Below are 23390 nucleotides of genomic sequence, written 5' to 3'. Positions count from 1 at the left end.
TTTTCTATAATATTTTATATTTACCTTCTAAGATCTAAAACACACACAACTGTCAGAAGCACTGGGCCCACTTTGTTCCCTTGGGTATTCCAACACACTCCAAGATGCTGCCAACACCTCAGTACCTGTGGAGGAGACTTCCACTCTGAGTATTCTAGATATGCACACACTTGTCAAAGGAGCCACTGGCTACATATTTCTCATAAGGGCTAAAAGCTACACAATGGGCAAGTTGCTGATGTTTGGTTAGCATGTGGATTCAAATGTCTCGCTCCACAACCCACAGTTGAACCATGGAATTAAACGAAGCACTTGCTAGCATGATGTTGGAATTTGGGTGGCTGGTGGCTGGCCCAGTGGGACTTCACCTTATGGTGTATATTTCCATGCTGTGAGCCTGAAGGTCAAACATACACAGCCATACCAAAGGGGGAAAGGGTGATTTCCACCCAGAACATTCAGCCTGGGAAGCACAACGCCACCAGCTAGATGGTACCTGGTTTGGTTTCCATACTGAACAGGCTCTGATAGCTGAGAAGAGAAAAGAAGGAAAACAACACAAAACAAAAGTTTAAAAAAAAAGCTGTGTCAAAAAGGAAACTGCCATGATAACCCAAAAGGGGATAAGGGGACTCATCCATATGGTGGGTTTGTTTTTTTTCCTTAACAATGTGGACACTATAGTTGCTCTCACAAAGGATCTTCAAAGAGCAGTTTATATGGATGAAATGGACAATTTTGTAATCCCAACACTTGCTATCTTCTAGAATCTTCTTTGTCAGTAGTTTTTCTATTGGCTGGAATCCTGTTGTTTGTGGTCCTTCCCATTGTCTGCCCTCTTCACCTTTCTCCTTCTTTCAGTTGGTCTTGATTTGTAGTATACCCTCAGCAGATGCAGCCTCATAGACACCATGACAAAATCTTTGATGGACAGCTTTCTTGCCCTTCTCTCCTCCCCACTGCCTTCCTCTGCCCCATCACCTCTTGCTCACTGTCTGTCTCTTTCTCATAGTTGCTTTGGGTCTTAGGTCTTTAGGGCACTTTCAGCACATAATAAGTACTTTATGTAATAATGCAAGGCAGGGAAACTTCTTACAGGACAAAAAAAAATACAAGAGAAAAAGCCTGGAGTATTTTTGGAAAATAATATATATCTTTTTTTAAGTTTTAAAAGCAGGGGGTGGGGAGGGGCAGAGAGAAAGAGAGAGAGAGAGAGAGAGAGAGAAGCCCAAGCCGGCTTCACACTCATCACAGGGTCTGACTCAGGGACAGATCTTACAGACAGTGAGGTTATGACCTGAGCCACCCAGGTGCCCCCCCTCCACTTTTTTGGAAAAGCATATTTTTATGTTAAAACAATTTTAAAATACTAAAATGACCATCAGACATAGAGAGCTTTGTATGATTCATATTTTAAACATACTTTAGGAAAATATGGGCAGGGTCTGATGTAGCTTTTCCTTTCCTATCAGCTTCATGAAAGGTGGTTGGAACTCTGCATGGAAAAGGTCAGTCCTGTGGATGGACAACGGGTTTCTGCAGCCAGAGAGAAAAATCCCAGTGCTTTTTGGTTCCAAGCAGAGCATTGCATCTTTTAGGGTGTGTTTACCTATTAGCCGGCAGGAGAGAGATGAAGAACAGTGTCCTCTGACCCCGAGAAGCATTCCTCAAACCAAATGGTATTGAAGAAGCCATTAAAACTGACAGCTGGGCTCGATGTCACCTATTAATGACATCTTATTCACGGGGCTATAACTATCAATGATCACTTCACGGAGAGCAGGTTGACGAGTCCTTGCAAAGCTGTAATAAAAGGCTCCATGATCTCACTTGGTCTAAAATGGATAAGGATAGGAAGACTTTCAGTCCTGAAGGTGAATTACATATGCAGAATGTCATCAGTAATTTCTGCCATCTTCATAATTTCTCTCACAGGAGACTAGGAGAAAGATTTTTTTTAATGATAAATCTTTTTACTATTTTTAAAAATTAAACATGGCTTTGCCATGTTTAATTTCTTCTTTGAAGAAGAAGAAGAAGAAGAAGAAGAAGAAGAAGAAGAAGAAGAAGAAGAGGAGGGGGGGAGGGGGAGAGGGAGAGGGAGAAGGAGAAGACATTTCTGAGATGGTACAGGTATTGATGTTGTAAAAGAATAAATCCCATAAGTATCTGGGGTGCACAAATTCTCCAAGCAAAAAGAACAGCAATTGCAAAGCCTTATGGTAGGAGTAAGTAGGGTATTTTACAGAAATGATAAAGAGGTCAGTTTGATTAGAGCACAGGAAATAAGGGATAATACTAGAAAAGGGTACAGATCATATATTTGCTTGTAGGATATAGTGATTACTTTGGATTTATTCTAAATGTGAATATGAAGCCATTGGAAGATTTGGAACAGAAAAGTGACATAGTATGACACACCTTTTAAAGAGATTTTTAAAAAAAAATTAAGTTTATTTATTTTGAGAGAGAGAGAGAAAGTAGAGGAGGGGCAGAGAGAGAGAGGGAGAGAGAGAATCCCAAGCAGGCTCCACACTTCCAGCATGGAACCTGATGTGGGGCTCCAACCCATGAACTGTGAGATGACGACCTGAGCTGAAATCAAGACTCGGACACCTAACCGACTCAGCCACCCAGGTACCCCTATGACACACTTTTTAATGGTTATTCTGGCTACTCTTTGTAGAATACACTCTCCAAGTTGTTCAAGACAGATCAATTGACATCATCCAAGTAAATAATGATGACTTTGACTAGAGTGAGTTCTGGGCAAGCAGTGACTTCCAGTAGAATTTGAAATATATTTTGATTGTACAGTCAATAGGATTTACAAATTAATTGGCATTTTGGTTCTCTCGCGAGCAAATGAGTGAATGCTGATGACATTTATTGATAGGGGTAATGCTGAAGATGAGAGCCCATTTTAGATGATGAAAACATGGAATTAAATTTTTGTTATATTGAATTTAAAACACTATTTTCCAATGAATTTGTCACATCAGTTATTGGCTATATCAATCTGCAGCTCAGGAGTGAGGTCAGGGATGGTTATATGCATTTGAGATTGATTAGTACTAAGATAATACTTCAAGCCATCATATCACATGAAGCCACCTGTAGAATAAGCATAAATGGAAGGCAGAAAGGATCACAGACCTACCATTAAGGCTTTCCAAACAGTCATCATTTAGAAAAATGTGCAAAAGCTGTAGTTGTGACTTTGTCTTCTGAAAACAAAAGCAAAAATAAAACTTTCATTGGGCATGAGAAGCATCCAGTATGATAGGAAGAAAACTAGGAGAGTGTTTTGTCTTGAAAATTTAGTAAACAAGCAAGCCTAGGTGGCTCAGTTAGTTGAGCATCTGACTCTGATTTCAGCTCAGGTCAGGATCCCAGGGTCTGTGATCAAGTCCCATGTCAGCTCTGAACTGAGTGTGGAGCCTGCTTAAGATTCTCTCTCTCTCTCTCTCTCTCTCTCTCTCTCCCTTTCTCTCTCTCTCTCTCTTTGCCCTTCTTTCCTGGTTACTCTCTTTCTCTCTCTCTCTCTCAAATTAAAAAAAAAAGAAACAGGGTGCCTGGGTGGCTCAGTCAGTTAAGCATCTGACTTCAGCTCAGGTCATGATCTCACGGTTTGTGAGTTTGAGCCCCACGTCAGGCTCTGTGCTGACAGCTCAGAGCCTGGAGCCTGCTTGCGATTCTGTGTCTCCTTCTCTCTCTGCCCCTACCCAACTCTCACTCTGTTTCTGTCTGTCTCAAAAATAAATAAATGTAAAAAAAAATTAAAAAAAAAAGTTTAGTGAACAAGTATTTGTAGAAGGAGGCAGTAGTAAACTGAGGAATTATGCTGAATATTCAGGTGAGATGAAGACTATAAATGACTACAAATTAGATAGAAGTACTTGGTAACTTTGATTAGAGTGCTTTCAAAAGAGTAATGGGAATAAAACACATGAATCAATGAATTTTGTGTGGGATTTACCCCAGTGTTAGTTCCAGAGCAACACCTACTTGCCTTTATCAATAGTACAATCTATTTTCCTAGCCATAATAAATGGCTCCAGGAAGGAAGCAAGACATTCAGGGTAAAAAACAAGCAAAGTGACATTTATTCCAATTTCTCTGAAAGAGCATCTGAGTGTCTTACTCTCAGTATCATGTTACGATCATTGAAGGGCTGCAATAATTTGTTTTAATTATGGATTTTTAATTTTTTATTTTAATTCCAGTATAGTTAACATAAAGTATTATGTTAGTTTCAGGTATACAATATGGTGATTCAGCAATTCTATACATTACTCGGTGCTCATCGTAAGTGTACTCTTTCATCCCTTTCACCTATTTTACCCATTCCTCCTACCCACCTCCTCGTGGGAACTATGTTTGGCTGCAATCATTGTTATGCAATGAGGGAACATCCTGAAGTCACCATGTAGATTGGGGATGGTGTGTGGTGGTGGGAGGTAGGGAAGTACCATATCTAATATAAAAAGTAGGCCTATCCTAGGAAGGCAGAGGTGAAAGATAAAGAGATCCTTGGCCCTTATTGATATCATTTGAACCAGATAAAGCTGTGTCTAATGATGATCCTGTTTCTGAACTTTCATTTCTCAATGTCAACAAATTCTTTCTTGGTTTAAGCCCATTCAAATTTACCTTTTGTGTCTTTGGAGACATAAAAAAAGTCTTAAGTGTCACAAGCATCTCGTACTTTATTATTCATTTTTATTTGAGTGTATTTGACACGGTATTATATTAGCTTCAGGTATACAACATAATGATTAACTTCTCTGTATGTTATTTTTGTTCACCACAAGTGTAGCTACCTTCTGTCACCACACAACCCTATTACAATATCATTGAATATATCCCGTATGTTGTACCTTTTATTTCTATGACTTATTCATTCCATAACTGGAAGTCTGTGTCTCCCTCTCCCCTTTACCCATTTTGTCCATTTTCCTACCCTCTTCCCCTCTGGCAACCATCAGTTCTCTGAATTTATAGGTCTAATTCTATTTTGTTCTGTGTTTTCTTGAATCAAACGTATATTGATGTATTCTTTAATATATGTTATAATGTTATAATGTTTAATATATGTAATATATGTTTACTAGAGGGTAATAATGTATTTTTCCATAAAAGTAAATGACAAATGTGAGTTGGCTAGCAGAAACCTTAAACATTGCACCATGTAAAATTAATTTTAATTTATGCAGTCATACATATGAAAAATATATGTCCTAAAGTCAATTAAATATGATATACAGTCAACACTTGTCATATACTGTATACTTAAATCATAACATCATTTAAATACATCTATTTTTATCTTCATTTAATAGATAAGAATATTTCCCTAAACTTCCATAGCTCATACATAGTGAAGATAATCAATGATTCCATGAGCTGTAGAGACCATTTTGTGTATCTTCTTAGCAAAGTAAGTAAGGAATTAGAGAGGAGACGTTGAAAAGGCAGCAAGGAGAAACAAGAGACTGCTTAAATTAATTTAGACAAGTGGGCTCCTTTTGAAATATACAACTACCAAATGAGCTAGGTAAGCTTCAATTATACCTTGATATAAAATGCACTGATATAAACTGGGGCAGGTATTATCAGAGAATAAAAATTTGAAAGAGCATAGACCAGATGTGGAAGTTTTATTAGCAGAAAATGCATAGAAAATTCAGGGGCAAAAGGAGGACATAGCAAATTTAGAGACAGTTAAAGTGTGAAAATAAATGAATGCTTATGATAATTGACCAGTTAGGAATCTTTGGTATGCAAAGATGTTTTCTATGACTAATGTTTAACCAGACCAGTTGTTAAAAAACTAGCGGATAACTGCTTCTATTGGGATGAGAAAGATGTAAAGGACCTTCACACTTGTAGTAATAACTAGAAAAAGTTGATGAAGCAAAATTTGTATGGGAAAGGAGAATACTCAAGCATTTTAAGGATTTTGAACACAAGATCTGAGTTGACATTGATACATCGATACCTGAAACATCATACCCCTTCAGTTTATAGTGGGGGTGGATGGATATAAGGGTAAAAGTGAATTTCTGTAAAATTCTTTTTACAGTGAGGCCCAAAGACTCCACAGAACTACCAGCGAATCATATCCCTGTTGTGTAAGGATACAACTGGGAGTGACATAATTGGCTGTTGGAGGAAGCCCTATGTAGGGACCGTGGCCAATAGTATCATCCATTTCTTCATGTTTTATCATCCCCAAAAGTTCCCTGTGTCCTTTGGAGTCAATGTTCTTACCCCGGCACAAGGCAACTAGTAATAAGTTATGCTTTTAAAAAATGTTCCAAATGTTGATATAGTTTTAGAATTATACAATGTTGCAATCGTAATACTGAGTTTTTGCATATCCCCCATCCAACTTCTTAACATGTTAACTTCTTTAACATCTTAAATAGTCATAGAACAACGATCATAACCAGGAGATTAACATGGGTATAGTAGTGCTAATTAAACAACAAAATTTATTGGAACTTCACCATTTTTTCCGCCAGTGACCCTTCTTTATTCCAGGGTCAAAATTCCAGTATCACTTTGCATCTAGTCACCATGTCTCATGGGAGGAATCTTCGAGGCATAGATGTTTGAGACAAGCATTCTGCTCTTGCTCAAACTTCTGCACACTAATTTTAGCAACCAGCGGTAACCCTAGTTCAAGGCAATAATTACGATGTGTTCTGATGATGATTTTCTGTTTTCCTTATTCTTTCCCTGCACTCAGAGATTCAGTGAGAAATATATATTTCAATTTCATTAGCTTTACCCAAGTAAGAAATACCTCATTTTATATACTTATGTAATTACTCATTTAACTTTATAATGCATGCAGGTGATCAGAGTATAAAACGCCAATGAATTCAAAGCTCTAAATTGAGAACGGCTCAACCTTTCGCAAATAGGTGAGCAGAATAATCTGCCATGTTGTTGTCAGTACTGTCAATCTTCCATGCTTCCAAAGGAGGTAGGGACTGATGTCTTGCAAGCCCTAATTTTTACTAATCACTTATAAAAATAAAAACATTTCCCACTCATTGAATGTATATTAAATGCCAAGCATTGAATGTACCTTAAGTATATTTTTCTGTGTCACTCTCACAAATAATAGCTGTGAGTAAAAAATATAAGGCTTATACATAATGAAAGGATTGTAACATGTCTTCCCATAAAATTTAATAATTATAATAACACCTCACAGATTGTAATACTACAATGGCATTCTGATACTAATCACCTACATTTACTGCAGAGTACACAAATTGAGTCCCCCGCAGATTATCCTAGCTTCAGATGCCAGCCACAAGTTTGAGAGTCCCTAGATCACCCACACAAACTGGCTATGATAGTTGGTTCCCACAACCTATCCAGGTTTAAGAATTTGCTACCATACCTCATAAAACTCAGAAACATTCCTATATTCACAACTGTAGTTGTATTCTTAAGGCTACAAATCAAAACTAGACAAATGAAGAGACACCGGGAAGGTCCAGAATTCAGAATTTCTGCTCTCTTGCCCCATCAAATCAGTATGAGTCACCCTCCCAGCGATTGTGTTTACTAACCAAGAAGTTCACCTAAACTTCAGAGTCCAGGGCTTTTATTGGGGCTTCATTATGTTTATATGATTGTTTGAATCACTAGTCAGGTGACTGAACTCAATCTCCAGCCCTCCTTCTCTTCCTGGGCGTATTTAGGTTGATATCAAATGGCTTACCTGTGGTTGGTCTTTCTGGCCTGCCACCATCCTGAATGAACTCATTAGCATTAACTCAGATGTGGTGGATCAGTGATGGCCTAAGAGTTCTATCACTCAGAAATGTCCAAGGTTGTAGAGGTTATCTCCCAAGGTACTTGGGAAAAAGACCAAATTATTTAACATGCAACAAGGTTAACAGACATTAGCAGCTGCGAGAGTGATGTGAGAAGAAGGCTTAATAATAGCATTGAAATGAATTACTATGAAGATCAGGAGCTACTAACAAACAGGTAATTTGCCGTTGCACATTGTGGGTAGAGAGGGAAGAAAGTAGGGGAACCGTAAAAATTACACAGCATCTTTAGATGAAGGAATTACAAACAAGATTGAACTAGTGTTCTAGAGAATAAATGCCATGGTTTTCTCCTTATCCGAAAATTACATAGACCCAAACTGAAATCTAGGCTCTCTGATGACATAAAAGAAATGTGTCTCCAACTCACCAACATCCAGAGATTTTGAAAAAGTTTTAAGTATCTTTAGAAGAAATGAAAAAAAAAATGATAAAGTAATTCAGTTTTTTTAAAATATTAGAAGAAGGTTACAAAGAATGTGGGTGTCCCTCTCAATCAGATGGGGGCCCCCAAATGCAGACAATGATAGGGCGGAAGCCAGTGGTCCAGAAGGTGAAAGGATTCACCCAAGGCAGGAAAAGGTGATGGAAGTTTATTAATGCACCACAAGGGAACAGCAGGTAGGACAGCAAAGCAGGTAACTGTCCGCCAGGGGGCAGTGGATATTGCATACACTGCAAGGGAAGGGCAGGCAGGCAGGATAGCAAAGGAAAGGCTGTCTGCAAGACAGTGAGTGGGGTCTGTTTTTAGAGGGGGAAAGTGAGGAGGTATGGCGACATACAGAATTTTGGTAAGTGTGTGTGGTTGTAAGCAGCCCATCTGTCGGTGAGGGCCTATGGATATGTTGAGGTGGGTCACCTGATGGACCTGTCTATATTTGGCCAGGGGGTCACTGTGGGCCCTTTCTACATTGCATTATGCAAGCCTGTTTGCCTAAAAGAGGCCTCTACAAAGAGGACTCTAAGTAGAGGTTGATATTGAAAGTGTATGCAGCTAAAAAATAAAAAGTGACTTTATAGTATGATACCAGAATGAGAACCTTACCTTGGATATAAACAGTCTACGTTTTTTCAAAAGGTAGGAGCTTCAATTTGTAAGAAATTCTAAATGAATTTGAGCTGGGGTAGTAAATTAGTAAAAGTAACAAAGTTTGTTTATATAGGCTTCTTTGGCCCTAGGTTCCCATCTCTGGTGATAAGGATGGCTCCTCTCAGTCTCCAGATGCCCCGGAGGGAGAAGCACCCTTCACAGGGGAGATTGATTTCCCGCGTTCAGGGGAGGAAGGGTCAAGATGCCCTTCTTGCATTGGCTGCTTTTTGTGTGACTTTAAATCAAAATAATATACCACTGTGGCATATCTTGGGGCAGGCTGCCCTGAGCCCCTACAGATATCTTAAATGATGTGTTTTGTTTCTGTAATACTGTTTTGAAAACTGTATGTTCATCCTGCCCTGTGGGCATGGTTACATAGTAATATAAGTTTTAATAGCAAAAGGGTTTTAAGCATATTGTGTCAAATGACAAAAATAACACAACTTAGTAATAAGTCTCATGTCCTTTCTGAGAGGAAAACAACCCATGGATCATGGAGTACAGTGCCTCACAAGCACTAGAACACTCTTTGGAGAGATTTGGGGCAAGATGGGGGTGTATAGAGCATTAGAAGCACAGGACGTGATTAGCTAAGGTGTCAGCATTTCCTGGTAAGACTAGCAGGTCCTGTTTTACAGAAGAAGGTAAGCTAGCTGAGGATTGTGATTGTTTCTGTTAGGCTTCCTGGACAGTGAGGTGTTTCCCATTAAGTGCCAGCGGATTAGGTTTAGATTTGTGATATAGGCCCTACCACTGGGGCACTCTCCATTTTGTGGGTCCCAATATGCAAGTTCCCCGTATCAATTGAAAAGATGTTTCAATATACTTTGAGAGTTTCTTTTTTCTTTTTTTTTTTTTTTTTTAACGTTTATTTATTTTTGAGACAAAGAGAGACAGAGCATGAATGGGGGAGGGTCAGAGAGAGGGAGACACAGAATCAGAAACAGGCTCCAGGCTCCGAGCTGTCAGCACAGAGCCCGACACGGGGCTTGAACTCACGGACCGTGAGATCATGACCTGAGCCGAAGTCGGCTGCTCAATTGACTGAGCCACCCAGGCGCCCCAAGAGAGTTTCTAATGTCTTTGAATATTGGGAAATTTTTAGGCTCCTCACATTCTCATCATTAAATTACTAATTATCAAAGCAGAAGCTGTCATCTGAAAATATCATACCTAAATGATAGGAATCTGGCATTTATGGTAGCCATCAAATTCTTGCCTGTGTTAATTGCTTTTTAAAATGCATCAGACAGGGGCACCTGGGTGTCTAAGTCAGCTAAGCACTGGACTCTTGATTTTGGCTCAGATCATGATTTTAGGGTCATGAGATCAAGCCATGCACAGAACCTGCTTGGGATTCTCTCTCTCCCTCTCTCTCTGCCCCTCCCCCACTGACACTTGTATGCACATGTGGTCTCTCTCAAAATAAACTGTATTTATTTCTAAATAAACTTTAGTATGCATCATACATTCATATCATTTTTAGAGAAACTTTCAGTTATAAAATTTCCTGTTTTGTTACAAAACTTTGAAACCTTGAATTCCTGTTAGAGAAATTGACTGGATAAACTTGTAGAATAGTAAGATGAAAGCTTTTCTTTGGAATAAAAGAGGCTTGTCACACATGGGCAACAGTTTGACCCCTGAAACCAAATGTCTTGATTCGTTAGCATTCTCAAAGGAAGTATAAAGATTAAGTAATCAATCCATTAAACCAACTGACACAATGCAATTATTTTTCTAAAATGCGATTGAATTTTGCGTGGTATCTTCTTTAAAAAGTAGCTGAGTAATTTCCCTGTTTCATTGACGATAAACTCCTTTATATTTTAAAAACAAAACAAAGCAAAATGAAAGGCATTATTATTTCTAAGGATAAACAAATTCCAAAGTAATAAAAGATCCTATATCTGTGCTAGCAGTTTATATAATCTACATGTTAAAAATCCTTCCCCAGCAAATTTAATGTAAAACAGGAGTGTAAATGCAGCTGCGCTTTATTCTTGTAATTAACATAAGAAGAGCAGTAAAGATCAGTATTCACAGAGAACACCTGCTTTTTTCACTGTCCATAGAAACTAGCATTTTGTATCCTTGCTAGTTAAAGTAGTGGTATAAGACACTACTATACAATGGAAAAGAAATCTTTGGAAATGCATGCCTCATTTATCTAGTGCACATCCTTTAAAATTCACTTTTCTAACTGAGTTTTAGAACATTTGGTTCCTTTTGCACAACATTTCATCATGTGGTGTTCTCATTGTACCATTTCCAGTGAATGAATATTGAATAGCAGTTGCAAAGCTATTTTGAGGAAGTTCTAGTTTTGAACAGACAATGGAATCCCTAGAAAAATGTGCTATTACAATCTCAGAGTGAATTGAAATGGCAATATCTTCCACATTTATGTGTATTTAGACAATCTTTATAATGGTATGTTACTTGTGTAGAGCTTAGGTGGTATGAGAAATGATTATAAAGCAAAAAAGTTAGAAGACACGGTAAAAAAAAACCTTTAGCATATTAAAGGGAAATCCATTGCCTTTGAAATAAATGTAGAAATCACTTTAAAATTCCCTGTAGTAATTTTAAACTCTTTTATATTTGTATTCTATGAAAGTGAACAATTTTGAATTATTATCTCCAATGAGATTTATGAAATGATGTACCAATTCAATGCCTGTATATAAAGATATGGGCAGAAAAACAAGTTTGCTTTTTTTTTTGGAAAAAAAATCTATAGAAATATGATCATCTAGATATCTGAAAATGCATTTTGGATATGTACTTTAATCTATGCTGTTGGGGAGCAAAAATGCCTTGTCTCCTTGGGGGGCAAGAGCTCCTGTCTTCTTCTAGGTCCTTCTATCTAGACTGAAGATCAAAATGACACGAGACAGATTAACAGAAGAAAATCAAATTTAATAGGCATACATGTGGGAATCCACATAGACAAGGAAATTCCAGACAGTCAGGCAAAATGAAGTATATATATGATTCTGAACCAAGGACAAGGGACCTCAGGGGAAAGGAATGCCCTCCACAGGGCAGTAAGAAGAGTAGATGTTTGGTTATTAGATGTTTACCCTGCCTTAGAGATGGGTCCCTCAGATAAAATTTATCTTTGCTAATAACCCATAGTCTGGGAGTGACCCCCAGTTTAGATTCTTCTGTGTAGTTAGTTTCTCTGGGCGCACACAGTCTCAAATGCCTTCAGCTCAAAATAATGTACATGCCAAAGTGGCACACTCTGGGGTCCTGTCCTGAACCCCTTCAATGGTATCATTTATTACTATTACTATAAGCAAATTTTTAAAGCAATAAGTAACCATATATTGTCAATTTTTAATTGCACTGTAAAATTGTGGTTTTAGTTACAACTTTTACCAAATTTGGTTATCAGTTTGTTGCATGAATTTCTGGAGGCTTATCTGGGGGAAAAATCAGCATCAAAATATCCAAACTAGGATGACAGCAAGTAATGTTTATAAAATTTCTGATATGCTCAATTTAATTAGGTAAAATAATAGGGCAAGAGCCTTAGACTACACACAATAATAAATGACACAAATACTAATAGTATAACCGAAGTTCAGAGTAAGCTAAGATTAACTGTGGGTTTGAAACCTTAAATGCATTAAATTGAAGTTCCTTGAGAGAAATTTGATAATTCATAGATAACATGTATTTGTGCAGGGGAGTATTATAGGCACAGGAACCTCCATAGGCCTCAATGGAGAACTAGAAATCTATGTCTAACTGAAGGAAGAAATAGAACCTTTTTGACGATTGTATAAAATTCATGTAAAGTCAAGTTGTGAGCATTGCATGCCACTACAGTTTCATTATTTTAGCCTTTTGGGCAAACACAGACTTCAAAATTAGTATTACTTTGGCAGTAGAAGGTACATTAGATAAAAAGTTGTAGAACATGGGTGTACAAACATGTTATTGGTATATATTACCAACCAAATTCTAGTTTTATTCTGAAACTCCATCTTAATTCTTGTTAATTCCTGCTTAATATTTTATTTATCTGTTACTGGTCTGAATTCCCTTAACACTGAGTCACCAATCTTATCATTTGTGCTGTTATTTCATGCATATTCTTATTTTCAAAATTAAATGGAAACTCACTGGTGTCATAGTCCTCGATTAAAGGGGGGCGGGGGAAGGTGACAGAAAAGCATGGTGGAAAGAACGGCATAAAAAAAACCCCAAATACCTAGATTTAGGTCCCAGGTTTGCCTTCTCCTATCAGTGGTGTGAGAAAGTGTTACTTCACATCTTTGAGCCTCCTTTCTCTTCTTTGTAAAATGGCTTCATATCACTGATTTTCAAGCAGTTTTCAAGAATGCCTACATTTCAAAAGAAATACTTTCAAGGCAAATCTTTAGACAGGGGTGGCTGTAAAGAGATTGTGGGCTCTGTTTCCTCCTGCACGTTTTAAATTTTTCCAACTTAAAGAAGCAGCGTTTTAAAGCATCAAGGTCCTGCAAATATTGATCAAGAACAAGACAACTTAAAATGATTGGAGGGGCGCCTGGGTGACTCATTCAGTTAAACATCTGACTCTTGGTCACTGCGCCTGAGCTTGCTCGAGCCCCACATCAGGTTCTGTGCTGACAGCACAGAACCTGCTTGGAATTCTCTCTCTCTCCCTCTCTCTCTGCCCATCCCCTGCCCACACTCTCTCTCTCAAAAGAAATAAATAAACTTAAAAAAAAGTCATTGGAGGGGTGCCTGGGTGGCTCAGTCAGTTAAGCATCCAACTTCAGCCCAGGTCATGATCCCGCGCTTCGTGGGTTCCAGCCCCATGTCGGGCTCTGTGCTGACAGCTCAGAGCCTGCTTGAGATTCTGTGTGTGTGTGTGTGTGTGTGTGTGTGTGTGTGTGTGTGTGTGTCTGTCTGTCCCCTCGCCTGTTTGCACTCTCTCTGTCTCCAAAAAATAAATATTTAAAAATTAAAAAAAAATAATAAAAGAGTTATTGGAAAGCATTACAGAATTTTTACCTGTCATCGCTCCCCCACCCTCCCTGGTTTGCTGTAGTCTTGAATCCCAGCCTACATTTCCAGACTGGGACACAGTTCCCTGTATCTGCAGGGAGCGGAGCAGGTCTTATTACCAAAGAATTGTTTTTATAGGCACATGAATGATTCAGGGAAGGGACTTGTCTTTGTTTTGCCTAACTCAGAACATACTCAGGGTAGAAAAATGTCATGGTCACTCTCTACTGCCTTTAAAGAATATTTATTTTTAATTTTTATTCAGCTTTTCTAGTTATTCTTGATGGAATGGTTGGTCTGAAATGAGCAACTCCATCATAGTCAGAAGCAGAAGGTTGCCATCTCCCAAATGTGGGATTTTAAAATGAGAATCTAGTATCAGGATTTTTAAGATGTTATACCACAATGTCTAATTTGTAATTGAGTGTTAGTAAAATATTCTTTTTCTCTTATTTTTCACTAAACACATATTTTTAATGTACAAAAAGTGGACAGATAGAATGTTTTTTGAAGCATGGGAAGTGATTGTCGAATGGGTATAACATACTGATCCTATGATAGATACCTTTTGATATTTCCACCAAAGACTGCTCATATTATTGTGTATGTCTAATAAAGTCATACATATGTAATTTTTACAAGGTCTCTGTAACCAGATCACTGTTTTAATTAACATTATTAACAAAGTTTTTCTGACCTGATAAAGTTAAAATTGTGATCATACATTTGGCAGAGAAATTATTTTAATTGGAGCACATGATTCATATTAATGGGATCATGGCAGTTGCTTAAATTGGTTAAATATATAAGACTGAAATAAAGAGAGAAAAATACAATAAAACAAGATGAGGGACCATAGAACGCAAAATTGTTTGCAGAAGAAATACTGTGTATTACAAGATAGCCATCAGCATTAACATCACTTAACATGTATTGGCTTTTCCAGAAATTTAGTGCTTCACATTCTTCATGTAATTTATATAACAAACCTAGATGTTAATTATTAGTAGCATAGATTTATTTATAAATGAGAAAGCAATCTCAGACTGCACGGCAAAGCTGGTACCTAAACACAATTGACTATGTTGGCTTTAAGATGTAGCCAGGGTGCAGGGCCTAAGAGCACCTGAGGTTCCAAATAGACCAGATTAAGGTAATTGCCAATGACAAAACCCAAAGGCAGAAAGACAAGCGGTGGTGAAACAAGAAAGGGATTTATTTCAGCGAGGCCAACGTCAGGAAGACATAGGACTAGTGTCCCAAAGTCTGTCTCCAAAGTGCTGAAAATACTTCCAGGTTTGTAAGGAAAATGTGGGACAAAGGTCAGTGTGCAGCTGGGCAATAAAGTCAGGTTGATCATTGTCTTGGGGTCAGTCAAGTGAGGTCTTGGCTGTTATCAGGAGGATCACTATTGCTTGAGGGGCAGTTTCTGTTCCCATCTCAGGATGCTTTGCCTGTTGGGTCTTTTGCCTGAGTTAAGAGATAAGCTGGAAAGAAGAACTTAATCACTTAAAAGTACAGATTGAGGTCAAAATGGAAGCAGTTAAGGGGAAAAATGGAGTCCTCTTTCAAGGGCATGTATTATTTTGTTTTTTTTGTTTTCTTTTTAGTAGTAAAATGAACACTTACCTGCAACAACTCCCTATAAAAGTAACCTAAGAGAGTGGGTTTAAATGAATCCTAAGGAGTTTGAGTAATGTGAAAATCACAACCAAAGATACTGGGTGAGATGTTGTCTCTGAAAGGTAGGGCTGGACCATAATTGCAACTGAGAAATTTTAAACACCGTCCATTTACTTATTCAGTAGTGTTAATGAGTGTTCCTTGCTATGTAAGGCATGCGCTCTTTTTTTTTTAAGTTTATTTATTCATTGAGAGAGAGAGAGAGAGAGAGAGAGAGAGAGTAAGTGCGAGTGGGGAAGGAACAAAGAGGGAGAGAGAGAATCCCAAGCAGGCTCTGCTCTGTCAGTGCAAAGCAGGGTGAAGAATTCTATCTCACAAACTGAGAGATCATGACCTGAGCCAAAATCAAAGGTTGGATGCTTACACGACTGAGCCACCCAGGTGCCTGGTAAGGCCTGTTCTCTTAACCATTAAACTAAACAGTCATTATTTAGGTACTTAAAGGGAATGTTTTCCAAACTTGCAGTAAAGTCAGTAGAATTTGGGGAGATGTGAGATCTTAGTGATTCTTGACTGTTCTTAATGAAATATGATAGAATGGTATTATTAATGAAAATGATAGAATAGATCAAATAGCATAGGATAGATTATATACAAGCTTATTTCACCTAGAAAGTTAATTGTTTGTGTGTGTGTGTGTGTGTGTGTGTGTGTGTAAACTTTTGTTTATGCATACACATACACACTCATACATATATGCTGTATCACAATGTAAAATGTTTTTTTTTTCTTGTGTTTCTCAGTCAAGAAGTTTGAAAGACCATTTTCTAAGGAACAGCAGAGATTATTTACTCAGCGATAAGATTCTTTAAAATGTAACACTCAAGTACTTTATGTTACATTATAGAATATTTGGAAAATTAGTACCATAGAGAGTAACCAGTGATCTGACATGATGAAATTTTCCCTGTTATAGTCTAAAAAAGGAATTTGATCATATTATTTCACTTGTTTTAATAATCTGGCCTCAAAAATAGATACTTTACAACCCACTTCCCAGTTTTGCCTCTGTTTTTGTATTTGCTAAAACAAATATTTGTTATTTTTTGTTGGAATCCATCCTAATCAGCCAGTCATTCCTGTGTTCAGCCTCCTTCCAAGAAGCCAAGGACAAACTATTATAGATGGAAAGGCTTAAAGTAAATGTGCTTGTATCTCTTTAAAAAAAATAAACCTTACTTTGTGTTTGTTTGTCTGTTTTAAGGAATCAATAAAAGAAAAAGCCCCCTCTATTCCAAAGCTTCTAATTCACATTATTTTTTTTTTCATACCAGTGATTTGGAATATTTAGGATTTCAGCCATTTCTGATTAAAATTCTTCTAGTAATCAAGGTTGGCTTCCAAGCTTGATGGCTTGCATATTCTTTTACAAGCTGGTAACATTTCTCTAATGAGCTGTGAGTCTTGGGACATTAATGTATTTATTGGGACCAGAGTCACATAGTCACATCATGAAAGTATTCATGTAGTATTCATGAAAGTAGCATGTAGTATTCATTACATGCTATTTATGGTGCTGTGAACTTTTATTATTATTATTTTTTAGCTTTTAAAGTAGGAAATAGTGGTCTATAGCAGGATATTGAAGTAATATGGCTTTCATGTAAGACACACTGGCTGTGTTACGTACATTATTTCATCTACATATGAAATATTCAACATTTTAAAAAAACCTGTCCTGAGTCACAGACAGAATTCATGATAGTCAAAGGAAACCTTAGCAAAATAAATTACAATACAATATAGTTAATGATACTAGACTCTTTAAAAAAGAAAGATGAAAGTGAAACAGGGTGGGCTATTGGACTAAACAGAAATTGTTGAAAATAGTAAAAACATAAAAAGACTTAGTAAAACATTTAATAATACAGATCTCTCATCAGAACACAGGAGTTAAATAGACTGAAGTTTTCGGTTGGTATGTTTAAAAATAAACAATTTCATGTATATTTATTTAAAAATATTATATATACATATATTTTTTTAGTTGTCAAATTAGTAGTGGCTTAAAAAGTATCTTTGGGGTGCCTGAGTGGCTCAGTCGGTTAAGCCTCCTTCGACTTCGGGTGGAGTCATGATCTCGTGCTTCGTGTGTTCCAGCCCCATATCATGCTCTGCGCTGCCCACTCAGAGCCTGGAGCCTGTTTCAGATTCTTTGTCTCTCTCTCTCTCTCTCTCTCTCTCTCTCTCTCTCTCTCTCTGCCCCTCCCCTGCTCACACTCTGTCTCTCTTTCTCAAAAATTAATAAACTTTAAAAAAACTTTTAAAAAATCATCTTAAAATAGTTATTGAGCCTGGATTCTCTTGTCCTTGGGGTGACTGAGAAATAGGAAAGCTGAAAGGACTCCGTTTTAGAAAGGGTCTATTTCTGCTCTTTTCCTGCTAGGCCCTATTTACTTGTGTTCTAGTTTTTACCTTACATCTGAGTCAAAACTAAAGAAGCTATGTTCCAAGTCCAAGGGGGAAGTAATAAAGTTAATCATTCTCTGAGTTTTGTCTTAAGCCCCCAAATACCTGATAATATCTAAGAGCTGGATCCCAAACACATTCCAGGACATTAGCTTTGAACAAACCTGGCATCAATACCCCCTACCTTCAGTGATTTATTGAATAACACCTATTGTTCACCTGACACTTGCCTTTGATTAGACCCTACTCTGGATTTCTGGAGAAACATGTAACTAGAAGAACTCTTTCCAATATAATCGCTAACCCCAAGCGATGGGGCGACTCCTTCTTCCCACTCTATCGGCTGTTCTCGGTCATCCACACTATTCAGTAAACTCTGCTTTCACTTTCTCTGGCTTGTATTTGATTTCTGTCCTGTGAGAAGCCAAGGACCCTCTTGGCCGGTCCTGCGGGACCCCCCCTCTGCGTTCTTGGACCAGTCTGCTTGCATCAAATTCATGTAGTTTTGCAGACTGCATATTTTACAAGGCACCTAGGTTGGGGGGATGGGTGGTGATGCAGAGGAATGAAGCCATGCTTCTCTTTGATAAAAAGAATTACCTGTAGGTTGACATAGGCCTTGAACAACTTCTTTTTACTGGTCTATATGTTCTTCTATTCCTCTTCTTAAATAATCTATTGCCAGAAACAATTGGGTTGAATGGAAAGGCATTACTCTTAGCATGAACGCTTTTGCAGGAAGGCTCCATCAAAAGTCTTAGGGTAGATTTATTATAATTCAAGTGAAAAAGGTCATGTTCTTAAAAATAATGCATATTATCATATATAAAATGTTAACAAGTTTTCTTGTGTTTTTAGCAAATAATTTTATTTTAAAAAACATTTGTTAAAATATCCATTTTGATATCCCACAATGTATAGTAAAACCAATTATTTCAATTTCAATTTCAATTATTTGAAATTGCTTCAAAAATATATTTCAATTATTACTCAGCACATCTTATCACTGTCAAACTATATGATTAGGGGGCGCCTGGGTGGCTCAGTCAGTTAGGCGACCGACTTCGGCTCAGGTCATGATCTCATGGTCCGTGAATTCAAGCCCCATGTCGGGCTCTGTGCTGACAGCTCAGAGCCTGGAGCCCGTTTCAGATTCTGTGTCTCCCTCTCTCTCTGCCCCTCCCCTGTTCATGCTCTGTCTCTCTCTGTCTCAAAAATAAATAAACGTTGGGGCGCCTGGGTGGCTCAGTCGGTTGAGCGTCTGACTTCAGCGCAGGTCATGATCTCACGGTCCCTGAGTTCAAGCCCCGCGTCAGGCTCTGGGCTGATGGCTCAGAGACTGGAGCCTGCTTCGGATTCTGTGTCTTCCTCTCTCTCTCTGCTCCTCCCCTGTTCATGTTCTGTCTCTCTCTGTCCCAAAAATAAATAAACGTTAAAAAAAATTAAAAAAAATAAAAAATACACATTAAAAAAATTAAAAAAAAACTATATGATTAAGACAACTATAGTCTAGATAATCACAGACAATTGTAATTGTTTCATTGGGTTATAAATACTTATGAAATTTACATCTTATATTCACTCTTAAAATATAGATCTTCCCTACCAGTAACCTAGCTAACAAATTTCACATACAATAGATTTTTCTTGTAACTTTTTTTATATTGATGAAACAACCCGATCTTTACCTATATAATATATTTATACAGACATATTCCCAAATCTTTCTTCTTTTACCAATCAGAACTGCCATTCATACCATTTCCTGTTATGCATTCCACCCAAGATAGGCCATTCCATCTGTTGATTCACAGAACTTGCTTGCTTTGTCTCATGTGACTCTACAACCTAAGAAACTTGTACAAACAACCTTTAAGACATCCTTCTACTATGCAGTAGGGACAACTACAGAAGGTATTTAGAGTCAGTGTGCACTCTTGGTTTGCATGGTCTGTTTTGGTTTGTTTGTTTATTGTTGATGTTTCTTGGAGAGAGAAAAAAACACAGCATAAAAGTAGAAAATAAAACCAAGGCTCATTTTTCTCCATCTGAAGCTACAAATGCTAATTTTTGCCATTTACACTTTTAATCTAATTTTTGAAAAACAAAAACAGCACAAATATATTAAATTCCATTTAATCAGTTCTCAAAGGCAATTGACATTTTGAGCTTGTATTTTCTGTTTTTAACCCATTTTTTTTCATTTGAGACATTTATTCAAACCCATCAGAGAAATGGACAGCTTATGTCTGTAACAAAGCATCATGTCTTAAAGCTTAGGTCCGTAATTGTATAAGAGAGTATATACTGCTACCTACAAACTAACTGATCACAGCACGTTTCAGCGTTTAAAACAGAATAGGCTTCCCTGTAAAAGCAGCACCTTTGTGACATTTTTAACTTTAGTATTCCTATTCTTCTTCTTGATCCTCTCCTTCAACAGAATCCACACCAACCTCTTCATAATCCTTCTCAAGGGCAGCCATGTCTTCACAGGCCTCAGAAAACTGTCCTTTCCCCATGCCCTCACCCACATACCAGTGAACAAAGGCTCACTGGGCACGGATCAGGTCAAACCTGTGGTCCAGGCGAGCCCAGGTCTCAGCAATGGCTGTGGTGGTGCTCAGCATACACACAGCTCGCTGTACTTTGACCAGGTCTCCACCAGGTACCACAGTGGGATGTTGGTAGTTAGCCAGTGGGATGCTGGCTCCAACTGTGAAGCCGATGGGGCACTAGCCCACAAACTGGATGGTACGCCTGGTCCTGATGGTAGCACTGGCAGCGTTGACATTTTTGGGAACCACATCACCACAGTACAACAGGCAGAAAGCCATGTATTTATCATGGTAAGGGTCATATTTCACCATTTGGTTGTTTGTCTCAAAGCATGCCTTGGTGATCTCTACTACATAAAGCTGTTTGTGGTAGGCTTTCTCAGCAGAGATGACAGGAGCATATGTGACCAGAGGGAAGCGGATGTGGGGATAGGGTACCAAGTTGGTCTGGAATTCTATCCGAAAACATTTTGGGCTCCATCAAATCTGAGGGAAGCAGTGACGGAGGACACAATTTGACATGTTATCTTATTCAGGTTAGTGTAGATTGGGCATTCAGTGAGGTTTCTACCACAGATATCATACATGGCCTCATTGTCTCCAATGAAGGCAATCAGAGTGCTCCAGTCTGGTGTGAGTAGTGAGAATGGAGTGGTAAGACTCAACTACAGCTGTGGAAACCTGGGGGGGCTGACTAAATGGAAAACTCCAGCTAGGACTTGTCACAATCGACAAGAAAGATGTTCCATTACCAGGGAGGTGAACCCAGGACCAATTCCCCCTCCAAGGCCATGGAAAACCAAGAAGTCCTGGAGACCTTGTGCACTGGTCAGACATTTCCAAATTCATTCCAAGACATTGTCAATGATCTTGTTGCCAATGGTGTAGTGCCCTTGGGCATAGTTGTTGGCTGTATCTTACTTGCCTGTCATGAGCTGCTCAGGGTGGAAAAGCTGATGATAGGTGCCAGTGCGAACTTCATCAATGACTGTGGGTTCCAGGTCTACAAACACTGCATTGAACACATGCTTGCCAACACCTGTTTTACTGAAGAAGGTATTAAAAGAGTCATCTTCTCTGCCAATGGTATTGTCACTTGGCATCTGACCATCAGACTCATGCCGTGTTCCAGGCAATAAAGCTCCCAATAGGCATTGCCAATCTGGACACCAGCCTGGCCAACATGGATGGAGATGAATTCACACATGGTTGCTGCTTTGTGGCTGCCAAGCAGATGGCAGAGAAGAAGAGACATTGTCATAGTGGTCGATATAATATAAACTGTTTTCTTTAACTTAGGATATGTAATACATATATAGAAGAGTATAAAATAAAACATGTGCACTTAAATGCATTATTACAAAGTGAACACTGTGTAAACATCTCCCAGGTCAAAATATTAACATTGTTAGAATCTCAGAAATTATTCCCAACTGTCCCTTCCCCATAGTATCTTTCTTACTCCCTGTAAAATACCACTGCTCTGACTCCTGTGACAGTCATTCATATCCTTGCTTTGTTAAGTTTAGTCTCCACCTATGCATTCCAAATAATCTAGTTTTGTCCATTTTTGAAATATATATCAATGAAATCATACACTTTATATTTTACGTGTCTGGCTTTCACTTGATGTGATACCATTAGATTCAAACACATAGTTTTCACACTTCCTTGCTGTGTTGTGTGCCATTTCCTGACTATACAATTTAATTCTTTATTATTGACAGAGATATGAATTGTTTCATTTTTCTCAGTATGACCAACATATGTATCCTAGGGTAACTGAGCATGTATTGTCTAGAGTATATTCTTGGAGTAGAATCATATTTGATAGGACATGTGAATTTCTAACTTGACCAGACAGTTCCAAACTCCTTCAGAAAGTCAGTGTACTAGTTTATACTCCTACTAGTAGTCTATACAAATTTATTTGCTCTATGGTTTTGGAGAAATAGAATTATTTATGATATTAATGTAATAAAGTATATGTAATACTCATTACAGTGAGTGTAAATGGTACCTATTAGAGTGTTATTTTGAATTTACTTGATTTTAATGAGATGAACTGAATTTTCATGTTTCCCCTATACTTAGGAATTTTTTCTGAGAATTATGTAAGATTTTTATTCATTTTCTATTGGATTATTTCTCTTTTATCATTGATTTATAGGATTTCTTTATATAACCTAGATATTAATTCTATATTTTTGTTATGTACTACAGATATCTTCTGCTAGTTTGCACCTTTGCTTTTAATAATGTCTATAGTTTTTTCTTTTTAATTTCTTTTAAATGTTTTTATTTATTTTTGAGAGAGAGAGAGAGGGAGACAGAGCACAAGTGGGGGAGGGGCAGAGAGGGAGACACAGAATCTGAAGCAGGATGCAGGCTCTGAGCTGTCAGCACAGAGCCCCATGTGGGGCTAGAACTCATGAACCACAACATCATGATCTGAGCCAACATTGGGCACCCAACCGACTGAGCCACCCAGGTGACCCTATAGTTTGTTTTCTTTACACATTTACTTACCTTAGGTTTTCCATCAGTGGCAGATGTCCCTGATTCCCAAACTTTCCTGAGGTACTCCAAGATCCCTCACTGAATTCACAGGGGTTCTCCAGGACACTTTAAATTTTCAAAGGAAATTCAGCAACACTGAATACTGTGTAAAATACTTTCTTGAAGAAGTTTACAGTTTCATTATTAGATTGTTCTTCATTCTTTTGAATGATAACATGTTTGCTAAGCTAGGTTTCTGGTATTTTTTGTGGTCAATATAGA

At 37.9% G+C, this 23390-nt stretch overlaps 1 pseudogene; it reads right to left on the bottom strand.

The window, feature by feature from the left end:
- Nucleotides 1-20407: 20407 nt before the first annotated feature.
- Nucleotides 20408-23152, bottom strand: LOC125912334 (tubulin alpha-1A chain-like; annotated as a pseudogene).
- Nucleotides 23153-23390: the final 238 nt, after the last annotated feature.

The sequence above is a fragment of the Panthera uncia genome (genome assembly GCF_023721935.1).
Source record: "Panthera uncia isolate 11264 chromosome C1 unlocalized genomic scaffold, Puncia_PCG_1.0 HiC_scaffold_4, whole genome shotgun sequence".
Classification (NCBI taxonomy): Eukaryota; Metazoa; Chordata; class Mammalia; order Carnivora; family Felidae; genus Panthera; species Panthera uncia.
This window is presented reverse-complemented; position numbering and strand designations above follow the sequence as displayed.